This window comes from Vulpes vulpes, chromosome 6 (assembly GCF_048418805.1).
Source record: "Vulpes vulpes isolate BD-2025 chromosome 6, VulVul3, whole genome shotgun sequence".
NCBI lineage: Eukaryota > Metazoa > Chordata > Mammalia > Carnivora > Canidae > Vulpes > Vulpes vulpes.
This window is the reverse complement of record NC_132785.1, coordinates 6,743,582-6,757,280: the sequence shown is the minus strand read 5'-3', so window position 1 is coordinate 6,757,280 and position 13,699 is coordinate 6,743,582. Positions and strand designations below refer to the sequence as shown.

At 46.6% G+C, this 13,699-nt stretch overlaps 1 long non-coding RNA gene across 1 annotated transcript; it reads left to right on the top strand.

Annotated features, from left to right (window-relative positions):
* The first annotated feature begins 2,680 nt into the window (after positions 1-2,680).
* LOC140599288 (uncharacterized) lies at positions 2,681-13,460 on the top strand. Its single transcript, XR_012001985.1, has 3 exons — positions 2,681-2,842; positions 4,558-4,668; positions 13,326-13,460. It is a non-coding gene; the product is annotated as an uncharacterized lncRNA (long non-coding RNA).
* The last annotated feature ends 239 nt before the right edge of the window (positions 13,461-13,699 follow it).

The window sequence follows — 13,699 nt, the reverse complement described above, 5'->3', positions numbered from 1 at the left end:
TATGATATAAGGCACCAGGAATTCACTTTTAAAATGATAAATCTGTCAAAAAAAAAAAAGATAAATTTGTCATTATCGAGGGTTCAGCAGTGCTCAGATAGGTCTAAGTAAGAAACTGATTATATACCTGGCATGTAAAAAATTCATGCACCTCATCATTACGATGCAGAGACTTATTTCAAGGCAGGCTGATGCTGCTCAGCTACATTAACTTTCTGGCCCATTACAGTGGGTGCTCATCCTTTACTCAAACAAACAAAATCCAAAGGCAACAAAGCAATAAAGAGACGAAGGAATGTGCAGAGGAATCTCACTCTTCAGAGGACGGTTGTTAAACATCTCCACATCCACCATCCTTCCACCCACCACCCACCACCTGACCTTGTGGACTGTGGTGTAATCCCTTTAAAAAAAAATGCTCTGTCTTTATCCAACCACCTTTCCAGCATGGCTTGAGATTCATCTGTTTCTTTTAATAGAATGCATATTAATGCAGGTACTAAGGCTTGGCTCCATGGTTCCCTTACAGAAAAAAATGTCACCATCCAAAAATCAAATCGAAATGACTTCAATGTAGGAGAGTCAGCAGAGCAAGGATTCAGTTCCCCATTCAGATCTTTTCTCTCCCTTGGTTTTCCAGGACCTTAGACCAAAAGGTGTTGGAGCTCCAGGGCTCCATGGGGAGCCTCATGCTATAGCTTATGTCCATGGATTAGAATCGTTCAGTGAGACTGAGGAGGCTTTTCAGAAGCCAAAAAATGACCATAGTCCTCCATAGAACACGGCTTTGTCTTGTTTCCATTAGAAAAGCTGTACCCAGGGAGATATCAAAGTGATTTCGTGCTCTTGGGTTCTAATATTGATCTTTTCCCTCGCTCAACAGTTCCCACCCAGAAAATTATCTAACTGCCCAGAGCTGTCTTTCTTTGGAAGCAGAAGACTTCCATTCCCTGCTTCTCTGAGGGCCGTCTTCATGCCCAGGGAGCTGGGTGCTCTTGCGGCACAATGAGATGTGTGTCCTCACAACAAGGGTGAGGACACCAGGGATGGGGTAAAGCCTGCTGTGTAGTGCTGACCACTACGTCTCCTCACACCCCTATGTGACTTTGCTCTCCCATCATGCTCCTCTCCTCGGAGAGCACTCAGTCTTGGAAAAACCCACCATTCTCCGTGACCATACAACTGTGATCATTCAAGCTGCCCATTGGTCAGCGTCTGCCACCTAATAGGAAGCTTTGGTCCTAGCATGAATCCATTCTCAGGAGAGACAGATTGTGTGTGAGAGGAGGTACACACAGTGGGCAGTGCCCAGGTTCAAGACCAACTGCCTAGATTCGATCTTTTTTCTGCCTCTTACCATGGCTGGAATTGTAGACGAATTTACTTTTGTCCCTCATTCCCTTAGCTGTTAAGGGACATAATGCATCTGTAGACCTCACTGTGTTGCTGTGGGGGTTGAATGAGTTAATTGGCATGAGGCTTTAAGAGCTGTGCCGGGCAAGGGTGCCTAGGTGGCTTCCGACTCACTTTTTTTTTTTTAAGATTTTATTTATTTATTCATGCAAGTCACACAGAGAGAGGCAGAGACACAGGCAGAGGGAGGAGCAGGCTCCCTGTAGGGAGCCTGATGCTGGACTCGATTCCAGGACCCCGGGATCATGACTTGAGCCAAAGGCAGACACTTAACCAGACAGACGCTCAACCACCGAGCCACCCAGGCGCCCCTCCAACTCAGTTTCAACTCAGGTCATGATCTCAGGGTCCTGGGATCAAGTCCAACATTAAGCTCCAAGCTCTGCTGAGAGACTGCTTGGGCTTCTCTACCTCTGCCCCTTCTCCCCCACACATGCACACTCTCTGTCAAGTAAATAAATCGTTAAAAAAAAAAAAAAGAAGTGTGCTGGGCTATATAGTAAGCATTCAGTAAGTGCTAGCCATTATTATTTTTTAAATGTGGAGAAAAGGGAAAACTCTCGTTTATTGAGCATTGCCTCGGGCCAGGCACAGTGCTAAGCACTTTACATTCGTTATTTAATGCTCTTGGCCACTCAATGAGACACAAGTCACTATGTGCATTTTTACTGAGTGAAGAGGTTAGGCACCTTGCCCAAGACCACGATGCTAGAGAACGGTACATCTGGGATAGGATCTGAACCCAGGGCTGTCTCATCTGAAATCCTATGTGGAGGCGTGTGTAGAAGAAGCAATATTGTTCCAAGAGAACCGTAGTTGGAAGAACTATGGTGGTGACTAACAACAAAGCAAATGGCAGAGAAGGGTATCCACGTGAGGACCATCTGCTGGTGGAATGCAGGGCTCAGCTCAGTAACTATAGTAAGACAGATATCCTTTTTCTCAAATATACTAAAGGAAAGTATGACAGATGCCACAGGTTGACCAACCCAGCTGTTGTTCCCAATCCCATTCCCCCTTTCTCACAGAATCTCAATTTTAAGAGAGTAACAATTCATGCATCCCTGGGGAATACCTCATGACCCTTTCACTCACCTTCGCTAGCTACTCACATTCCTGTCCTTCCTTACAGCTAGCCGCCCAGGTCAGACCATGGGAGATATAAGGAAAATTTTCTTGGAGCCTGCAGAAAAAACGTGTTTCTTAAAGACCAAAAATCTGGAGCCTAATAAAAAGAAAGTCTTTTGCCCTTGCCCCTTTCTTTAAGCCTGGGATGCACATGCAATGTCTGGACCTGCAGCCACCATCTTAAGGTCACAAGCAAAAGGCCATTAACACTGAGGATGGCAAAGAAGGATGGAAAAAACACATGGAAGGATCATCAAGTGACTGAACAGTCTCTGACACCACTTAGCTCCAGACTTCTTAAGTAAGTAATAAATGTAATTACGAGTTCACTCACTCATAATATTTAATCAAGTGTTCTGTTCCTAACGGACGGACAGAAGCGAAAGCTTAGCCTAGTCAGAATTAAACTCCTCCATCTGCATTTTCATGATCCATGGCTTGTGCCTCATCCGGCCTGATGTTTCCAAGACTAGTTGTTTACACAACTTTCCTCTTCCCCTTTTTATCGCCAACACTACCACCCCCAGTATCACCTGTGACAAGCTATTTGAAGAAAGGAAGCCTGAATCATTTTTTTAGCCACTGCCCCCGCTCCCCAACCCCACCTGCCATAGTGACTTACTATACCATTCCATCCTGAATCATCACATCCATTGCAGACAGAAAGGCCAGCACACACACACACACACACACACACACACACTCACTCACACACACTCACATATACATACACAGAACCACATATGGTTATGGACCTGAAGCAGGAATCATTCAGCTATAAGTACTGAACCTCTGGTCAAGGTCTCAACATACTGGGAAGAAGAGGGAGGGATGAGCCTAAGTGGAAATAGACTGAGTGGGGGAAAAAAAACACTAGAAAGCATGGGAAGAGGGAAAGAGAGAGAAAATAAACCAACACGGCAACAGCTCAAGGGCTTGACATCAGCGAGATTTACGGCACTAATATGCCAGGCTGCCTGCCGTAATTAGTTTCTGTAAAAACCATATCTCCTCGCTCAGATTCAATTAAATCATACGGTGTTTATTTGAGAGCTTTCTTATTACATGATGGGAGGACTGGCAGGGCCCCAAGCTCAGCTAACCCACCTGTCCCTTGCCTGGCACAATTTATGTGTCAGTCACACTGTTTTCAGGGGGTCGGGCAGTGAGGAGATGAATGGGTGAGTGTGTGCCCTGACAGAGACACAGGAAGATGCCATGTGACACAAGCCTGGCACTGAATGATGTTGCCTTCTTCAAAACTTGAAAAGAAAACACGCACCAGAAATAGGTAACCCAGTGTTTGATGCAGGCATTGGTTATCTTACCATCCATCCCCTTCCCGCGGAGGTGGCAAAAACCAGGGTGAATTCTTCTTAAAGATCATTTAAGAACAAGCGATAAGCTTGCCAGAGAAGATCCTGATGAGGTGGGGAAAGAAAAGCATCTTATTCAGGAAATTCATCTGTCTGAGATTTCCTGGTCACTGTACAGAGGTGCTTTTGACTGGATGCGCTTTCTATGCCACTCTTCATCGCCTTAGAATGAATAAACAGCCCCTCAAAATGCCCTCAGTATGAGACACGTGCATGTAGGGAGGGGCCTGGAGGAGAGCCGAGTCCTGGTCAGCATGAGAAAATAGAGGTCGCTGAATGACACCACGCTCAGTGGCAAGAGCGATTTCTTCCTCCCGAACCTGAAATCAATATTATATTAAATCTGCGTACTTCATCTCCATGGGTAACTTCTGAGCCTTCTTCATGGCCAATCACGATTCCTTCACCCTCATCCGTTCACTTGCATGACGTGTGTGTGTGTGTGTGTGTGTGTGTGTGTGTGTGTGTTTCTCTGCCAGTAAACTACATATTCCCATAGGAGAGAAACAGCATAACACATCAGCTGCTCCCTGTTACTAAAGAGTTAGCCAGAAAAACATCTTTAAAAACTGCGATCTGCAGGAAAGAAGAATAAGAGATAATGCTTTAATTCTGAAACTACCTGTCTCCTGCTTTCCAGCTCTGTCACCTGGGGCAGGTCTGTGAAGGGAATACTGACCCTGGGCAGAACCCGTTCTGAAATATTACTCTGAGTTTCTGAGGATGCTTCTCTCTCCTTGTTCTTGTTCTGGTGAGTGATTATTTGCTACCGTCTTGATCTTCTAATTCCCTAATTTCTCTTGGTCCAATCTTTCTGGGAGACAGTCATTTCTTTGTTGAGATTGCACTTGAGAACATGGCATAAAATAATAACTTTAAAAGCTTTCCAAGACTTGAGACAATAGAATGAACTTCAATGCAATTTTCCCCCAAGGATATTCTTTTTTTTTTCTTTTTAAATCATTGTGATTCTTTTCTGCCAATGGGTGGTCCTCGCTGTTCTGTGACTATCCTTAAACCCAGCTTTCCTACTTTGTTGGTTTAACTTCTGTTCTTTACCCAGAAGCATGAAAGCATCTCAGTTATAAAAAGATTCATAGTCAAAGACAAACAACCCACCGAAGAAATATGATGTCAATTAAACTGTAGCAGAAGCGTTGCATTTCTTTAAGTAAAAGCACACAATCTGCAGCATATGAGGAAAACAAACTAACATTGAGCTCTGACCAGATGCTGGACACTTTGAGTAAATCCAAATAACAAACTTCAACGCGGTTATTATATTTTGTAAGTGAGGGAGCTGGAGTTTGGGAAGGTGAAGTTCTGTGCCCATTAACCCAATGACTGGCCAAGATTGAACCCTTATCAACAGAACCCCCAAATCTGGCATACTGCTTACATCTTGGCAGTGAAACATATTCCCCACTACGCTTAGATACCTTCACCCTTCCATGCCCACATCCTCTCCTGTGCCTGAGAGCAGTGCACGGGCAGTCTAACCAGAAGCAACGGCTGATGATGAGGTTCCCTAAGTGTGAATGACATCAGTCAATGTTCTGTGGAAACCTCAATAGCACAGCTCACGTATCTAGGCTGTAGGACGCCCAGCACACCGAATGTCCTTGGTGACTACTGAATATCACCAACAGGAAGGGGAGATCATCATCCCTAAATAGTAGACCATTTCAAAATGGTATCCTATTCCCCATGGTCCCGGGCAGTGGCCTTGCTTAGCTCCTTGGTGCTGTGGTCCTAAAAAAGAGATCTCTGACCTCTATCCTACTAGAAAAGAGGAAGGCTGTCTGCTTCATTACTTGGCATCAGAAGAAGCAGAGGACTCTGTTCTGGGCCTGTGTTCTCAGCTTGGGAAGCACCCATATGTTGATCTCCCTTACAGCTTTTCACAAGATCAGCCTTACTGGTTGGCCCCAGCCCTGACAAGGAGACAGACGGTGTCCTCCAACACACCCAGCCCAGGGGAAGAGTTACCCCTGCCTCTCTCCTAACCACGGTGTTGTCTGTTTCATCCCTGTGCTAATTAGGAGCACAGATCCAGAGCCAGATGGCCTGAGTTCAGAGCCCGGCTCTGCCACTTACTGGCTGTGTGACCTCGCAGAATCACGCAGTGTCTCTGTGCTCTATGAAATGGAGAAGGGTAACAGGACCTTACCCTAGGTAATCGTGAAGGTCAAATGAGGGACTATTTGTGAACTTCTTAGAACAATGCTGACGAGTCGAGGCTCTCCATACGATATTGATTTCTAATATAATTGTTAATATGGCTTCTGATGAGTTTTAGAAAAGGCAACCTCCAGAAATCTTTCCTCAAACCCAATCAGTTATCAAAAGTAACAGAAGAGACTGAGGATCCAAGATCCTGTGACAGATGCTGTGTGGTGGAAGGCAAGGAGCCCTGAATTAGACGTCATCACCCTGGGAGTAAGTCCCCCGTCTGCCTACATGAGCCACAGGACCCTACACACATCATAGGACCTCCTCACACCTCCTCATTCCCACCTGTTACGGATAGAATGATGTCAAACCCAAATTCATGTGTTGAAACCCTAACCCCCAATGTGCTAGCATGTGGTGAGGGGGACTTTAGGACATAACTAAGGTTTGATGCAGTCATAAGAGTGGGGCTTTCATGATAGGATTAGTGTCCTTATAAGAAGAGACTCCAGAGAGCCCTTTGTCTCTCTCCATTCTGTGTGAGGACACAGCCAGAAGGCACCTGTCTACAAGCCAGGAAGACGACCCTGCTGGCACCTTGACTTCTAGCCTCCAGGACTGTGAGAAAGTAGATGTCTGTTGTTCAAGGGACATCTGTGGCATTTTGTTAGGGCAGCCCACACAGACTGAGATGCTACCCACACCTGAAACTAGCCATCCTTCCAGCTGCTTCCCCACGTGCTGGCAGAGAGAAGGCTTTTCACACAACGGGGAGGCTCCCACACAAGACCCCATGGCAGGAAGGGTTTCAAGGCCAGTAATGACTTAAAGACCATCAGAGTATGTGACTGCAAGGGTCCCTCTGGCTCTAGCAGAGCTTCTGCAGCACCAAGAAGAGAGCTGTTAGCTCCACTGGCTCGGAACTACTACCAGAAAGTAGTTCTAGCCACATAGAGTACGCAGAGTAGTAGTTCACATAACTGAATTTCCCATACAACCCATTTCTTCCCCTTGTCATTTTGTCAGTTTGGTAGGAAATCTTCCTGATTTACATTACATACTTTATCTCCTTTTAAAAAAAAAAAGATTTTATTTATTTATTCATGAGAGATGCAGAGAGAGAGAGAGACACAGGCAGAGGGAGAAGCAGGCTCCTCGCAGGGAACCTGATGCGGAACCCGATCCCCAGACCAGGATCATGACCTGAGCCAGAGGCAGATGCTCAACCACTGAGCCACCCTGACGTCCTGATACTTCACCTCCTTAAGAAGTATGTGCACACAGGCATGTACATCCACAAATATATTTAGCTTTCCTCGATGACATGTTGGCATCCTTCTGAATACCAATAAAACAAGACCTTCGGTGGCCTTTAGGCTCTGCAGCACTCTTGGCCTCCAATATCATCTGGGGGTGCTAAGTGACTATAAGCTCCTGTCATATCAGATGTCACTCTCTGTGTGGATCTGACCAGCTGCCTCCACAGCTCTGTATGATGCATAGTTTTCAGGGATGAGATCCTCACGGCAGCTTCACATCACTTACATGGGATTAAATGCACGGCCCTTCGTGGCCAGCTGTGTTTCCCAGTGGCTCTTATATCTCCCCCTAACTAGGCTGGCACCCGTGGGCTCCCCTCGCTGCCACGACTTGGGGTGCTAGGCATCTGAGTGCCAGACTGTGGGCACCGCTACAGATGGAACTGCTCCGGGGGCCCAGGCCCTCAGGGACCTCACAACGGATGCCACAGACAGTGAGTAAGAAGCCGCTCATCACCCACATTCTGAACACGAGGCGCTGGAGACGGAGATGACCGCCGTGGATTGTTGTGGGCAATCTGATGACCAAACGTGGGAGCCAGCTACTGTGGGAGGGTCCTGACAGTCAGAGAAGCCAAAAACATTTCTGTTGAAGGCATACACAGAGGATACTGGTGAAGCAATAAAAAAAAAAAAGAAAAAAAATGCATTCTGAGGACATGGAGACAAGCGGGGATGAACCAAGAAGGCTCTGGAAAGCCCCATGACCACCCACCTTGGCTGCTAGGGGAGCAGCGACTGGGTTCCCAACCGAGACCTTCCTGCACCCAAGTGATGTGGGTCCCGTTGGCCCTCCGATCAAGGCCCAGTTCACATGAATCGGCTAAATGATTGTTTCCATGACAACGACTGATGCTCAGAGTGCCAGGAACAGGAGGCAACGACCACGCCGGAAACAGTCCTGAAATTCGCTCGGATGGAGCCAAGATGAGCAGGCTCCGGGCAGGTGGGAGGCGGGGGGGGCCCCCATGGGAGCAGCCCGGGCCCCTGCCAACCCTTTCTAGGGAAATGCTGTCGCTGTGTTCCCTCACACCTCGCCTGCGATCGCGCTCCTCTGGGCTTTGGCAACCGGCTGGTGTGTACAGTTCTGACCTGCTCTTTTTCCCCCACCCCAAGCCCCTGTCGGGGCTCCACACACTTGACCAGTCAGAACATTTCCACTGCTTTGACCCCTACTGAGAGATTATGGACAGGGAATCTACCCCACTTGCTTTTTTATTTTGGTGTTGATCCCATGCCCTCTGTTTGGGAAAAGTCCTTGTGTCTTTTCAAATGACTTTTGGCCGGAACAGCAAATTTGCTTCGTGAGACTCTGTCTCAATTTCTGTCTCTCTCTAACGTTACTCACTTTGTTGCCCTGGAGACGAGAAAATTCACAGCTCTCTCTCTCTCTCTCTCTCGGCAAAATTGCATGAGATTTTTAAAACTTTAAGCAGGGAGAAAATGCCTGTTTCTTAATCCCAATATTTTGTCTTTCATCTTCTGTTTATTCAGCTCAGAGCCTCAAGGTCAGGTTAAAATTAAAGTCCCACTAAATTACTCTGGTTTGTTTTGCCAGTTCTAGGAATATCTTCTTCGTCAATCCTTCACCAGGATGTGATTTCAAAAATATGTTAAAACCAGCCATTTATTCATCTGCACACACTTAGTGAATTCTGTTGAGGGCTTTCTATGTGCAGACAGTGTGCTAGATGAACAAGACTCTATCTTTGGCCTTTGGAGCTAATGAGGCCCGAACAGGGGACAACAGAGGAAGCAATTAGAATACATGATAAATGCTGCAATAGGAGGGTGTGAGTGGTTCTAAGGGGGCAGAGGAGGAGCCCTTGATTCAGTATTGGGAGGAAAGGGGGAAATGGATGTAAAGGAGAAAGGAAGTAATCAAGGCAGTCCCCTAAGAGACGGAAGAGATGCTGAGCAAAGGCCTCCAGGCCCGTGACACTTAGATTCAGGAAGTCTCAAGAGAAGTGCCCAGCTGGTTCAGGGAATGCTTATTGAGTCAAGGAGCATGAGTAGAAAGTATTCTAGGAAGGAATAAACTATGTAAAGGCACAAAGACAGAGCATGGAAAGTTTGAGTCCTCAGGCCATAATGATGAGAAACTTAGGAAGGGTTGCCCACATGGCATGGTTAGACCCCTCCCTCTAAGATGACGGACATGAGCACCAGAATGTCAGATAGGAGGAGCAGGTCAGGGCCACAGCTGGGACTGAGAATTGTCCTTGAAAAGCAATCTTCAAGCTGCCTGTGTTTTGAGAGGCTGTTTGCACTTGACACTGGTCAGAGTCCAGGGAGGGAAAGTTGAAGGATGCCCCAGAGAAGCTTCGCTGGTCTGACAGATGGCGATACCCTGGAGCTGCTGCTTCTGGACAGAGGGCCAAATTGCCCAGGGGTAGTGGGACAGAGATGATGCGGTGTGACAGCTGAGTCCAGCACAGGGGCCTCCCATGCACACTGGCAAGGTTGCCCAGCTTGGGAGCTTGAGTCCAAGTTTTGATCTTCAAAACAACCACATAAATCAGAACCCAACATAAGGGGGAAGGTGGTTTTCCCATGTCACATGAAAGGGCGTCTTTGAGGGCAGTGTTGATGGAGGATGAAGCCACTTGAGGGTGGGGCTCACACAGGTTCCCACGTCTCCAGGGATGCTTCGAATTACTGCCCACTCACTATATTTTCCCAGTGACTATTTGTTGCCCTCTACCCCCCAGTCCATCTGCCATTAGAACTGGATCATGCTATTCAGACAGACACCCCCTAGAAGGGGATAAACTAACTGTTGAAAAAAACCACCATTGCTCATGCTGTGAATTCCAATTCTCACTCTAATGGCAATAGACTTTGTAAGACTGTTGAGAAGGCATTTTATCAGGACTCTCAGACCTTTCTTGTTTGTTTGTTTAAACATAGAAAGACCCAAAAGCTCTTTTGGCTGGCCATACGTTATCAAGGAATGAGAGAAGGTGGGAAGCGATATGAGGGTGATTCCTACCCCACAGGAAGAAGAGGAACCAAGATAAGACCGTGGCCTGCCCACCCCCCCCCCACCCCGCACCCCTAGAGCTTCCCCTCCCCTTCCTCCCACTCCAGCCCTGGAGCTCAGAATTGTGTCTGGAGGTGCCAGACAGGAACTGCAGACCAGTCAACCTGGCACTACAATGGTCTCCTACGGTGACGGTGACGGGAGGGGTCTGGGAAAATGAGCCTGAGGGTGTCCTCACAGAGGCTTGCATTCCTCCCGCATGCTCAGTGGGCTAGGAAAGGGGCCACTAGGAGCACACAGGTCTCCTGAGGAGAACAGAATCATCTGGAGGCACTGAGGAAGGCCCGCCACAGAGGAGGCAGGTAATATGTGAAGAGTAGAAAGAGTGGACAAATGGATGGCTGGATGGATAGATGGCTAGACAGATGGCTTCATGGCAATAAGTCAGAAACCCAAGTCCAGAGGAAAAGCTGGGTCAGAAATGAAAGGCCGTTGCAAGGGACTAAGGATAAAGGGCTGTCAGAGGACACCCACATGATTTCTTTCAACGATTTATTCCTTGTGGAGACCTGTTGTTACTGAGGCGGACAGCCCTGCGGCAGCCCCCCTGGGCAAGGGAGGGAGAGAGGAGAAATGCAGAGTGGTCTTAGGCTTTTAACAAAGGAAGCTTCTAGTCACTTGTCTGTTACTCTCTTAGGGATAAAATTAAAATCCACGAAGACTCTAAAAGTATCTATTTTTATATGATCCTTCTGCCGTATAACCATGGGTTGAAAGTACCATGAGAAATGTCATCTTTAAATCCAGAAAGTAGTATGACATGGAAAGTACCCAAACATAATATAAAATCCTTATTTAAAAAAAAAAAAAAAACTATTTTGCTATATCCTCCAAACCTTCACCTATTACAACCTTTTGAGTATTTACCTATAAACAAATACTAAGCTCTATTTATATTCACACAGGAATTCCCCGAGGTAGTAATAATGCTCTCCAAATCCCCAGTCAAATTTCATTTAGATGGAATGGTCCAGACGAAACCACGTACTCTGTGTTTGGCCCCTATTCTCTGCCGGAATCCAGTGTTCTTGCCAGAAAGCAAATATACTGTTTTTGTGACTTCATCCTGAGATTCCTGTGCCACTTTTCATATTTCAGTGTTTCTGAGAAGAGCCACGCAAACCAGACCAGATTTGGTTTAGTGAGAGGGTGTCACAGGAAGAATTTGCCCTCACCCACTTCAAGATTGCCTTAGTTACTGAAATTTCCTTGTTGCAGTAACATCCAGATTACCCACAATGTGCTAGGAAGAGAATTGCTTTGTATTTCCGAAGTGAAACATCCAAGATTACAGAAATCCCTTTTTGTTTCAGTATTAATGAAAATTTGTCCTAAAAAGTAGAAAGGCAAAAACAAAAATATTACACCCCTGAGTAACCATAATGAACATGCACATTCGCTCTTTTCTTGATGATTTAGTCTCGCTTGGAATAGCATCCTGCGTGCCCATGAGCACTGTCTAGTAACAACATCCCAGCCCATCCATTATACATCAGGAATAACTTGCAGGAGAGTACAGTTCCTGAGAGCACAAACTCTGAAGCCAGATTGCTTGATTCACTCCTGGCTTTGCCCTTACAAGTTATATGATCTTGAGCATCTCTGAACTTCAGCTTCTTTATCTATAAGATAGGAGACTAAAAACAGTACCCACCTCTCAAGGCTGTTATGGTGATTAAGTGAGTGGATGTGTATAATATGCCTGGCACCATACGAGGTTAACCTGGTTTGCCACTGTCACAACCTGGGGATTTCAGAGACTCCCAGTGGGAAGAGAGATGAGAGACACTTCCAGCGCCTGACTCAGGTGAACCACAGTCTCTTCCACATCCCACTACCCTGAGTTCTAAAACTGGATCGTCAGTTCTCCTCTTGCTCCACCCCCACCTACCATCCTGAAGATGTAGATGCTGGAAACTGGAGGATATCAATTGACCTCACAGAACCCCCTGGAAATTGCATTTCTAAAATAAATACTGCTAACCAAGGGAGGCTAAGTTTGCAAACAAATTCAGCTTTCCAAGAAATATCATATTTATTTATTTTTTTCCACTCCAGCACTGCACAATGATTCCAAAATTCAATCTTTGTGCCTTTCTGACCTACCAGGATTATACAAGGAGCCAACATGGCCTTCTGAAGTCCTAGTGCCTGGTACTAGCCCATGCCAGGGGCGGAAGAAGCCAATTATTACTGGGGCCAGCATCCCCATTTCCTGGACTCAAGCCCTCTGAGAACTCTCCACAACCATTTCTGCCCAAGGTCTCACTGCTAAGGCTGGATGTGGACAGAGAGGAGGTGAGGCTGCCATGACTCAGCAGACCCACCCATCCCCACCAGCTCCCCAGTCTCAGGATCACTCCCCCTCCCTCTCAGCTTTCACTTGCACACCCCAAAATCCTTATCTCTCTCTGCTGCCTCAGGAGTTCATAGTCAAGCGTCCCTAAACGACCTACTTTCTTAGAACGAGAAAGCTGGGATAGAATAAGTGACGCACAACAGAGTCTCATTCAAGTGCATTCTTCTATTGCAGCACAAAGCACAAATATTATCCTAATCCATTATCTTGACATACAAGCTTTGTGTGTTGCTTACTAATCGTTCTCATGAATACTAAATGCAGCAACATAATTCTGGTGAACTGAGGATCCTGGTTCTTAAGGTTCTACTTAATCATGCTTTGAAGTGCTTTGTTTTCAGTGCACAGCTGAGAACCCTGACTGTTTATACTATCCAGCCAGCAGAAAAAGCTGATCTTGTTTATTGAAGAGTGACAAATGTTACCGATGTCTGATTTGGGGGCAGATATGTCATAAACGTATGTGCCTGTTTATGCACCTGGATGCATCTCCTCAAAATGTGGGATTTCGGCAGAAGCAGCTTTGGCGGTCCTCCACGTCCAGTCCTCATGGCCGACTACCAAGAGTCTCACCCGTCCGGTTCTTGCAAGGATGGGACCGTGACTGCCAGCAATTGGAGATGGTTGGGCTCTTGCCTCCTGGCACCACAGTAAGTGCACACACATACGTGTGCCCAGGACTGGTGGTGGGAAGATAGGGACGGGGTGGAGGACAGCGGGGAACACAGGCCCTATACTCATCCCACCTTATCGAACAATATCATGACTCCAGTTCATAGACTTTAATAATCTCCAAACCAGATTCATATGCATTATCTCTTTTGATCCTCACAAGGACCCAGGAAGACAAAAATGACAGCTTCCTTACCCAGGAAGCATCCATGATAGG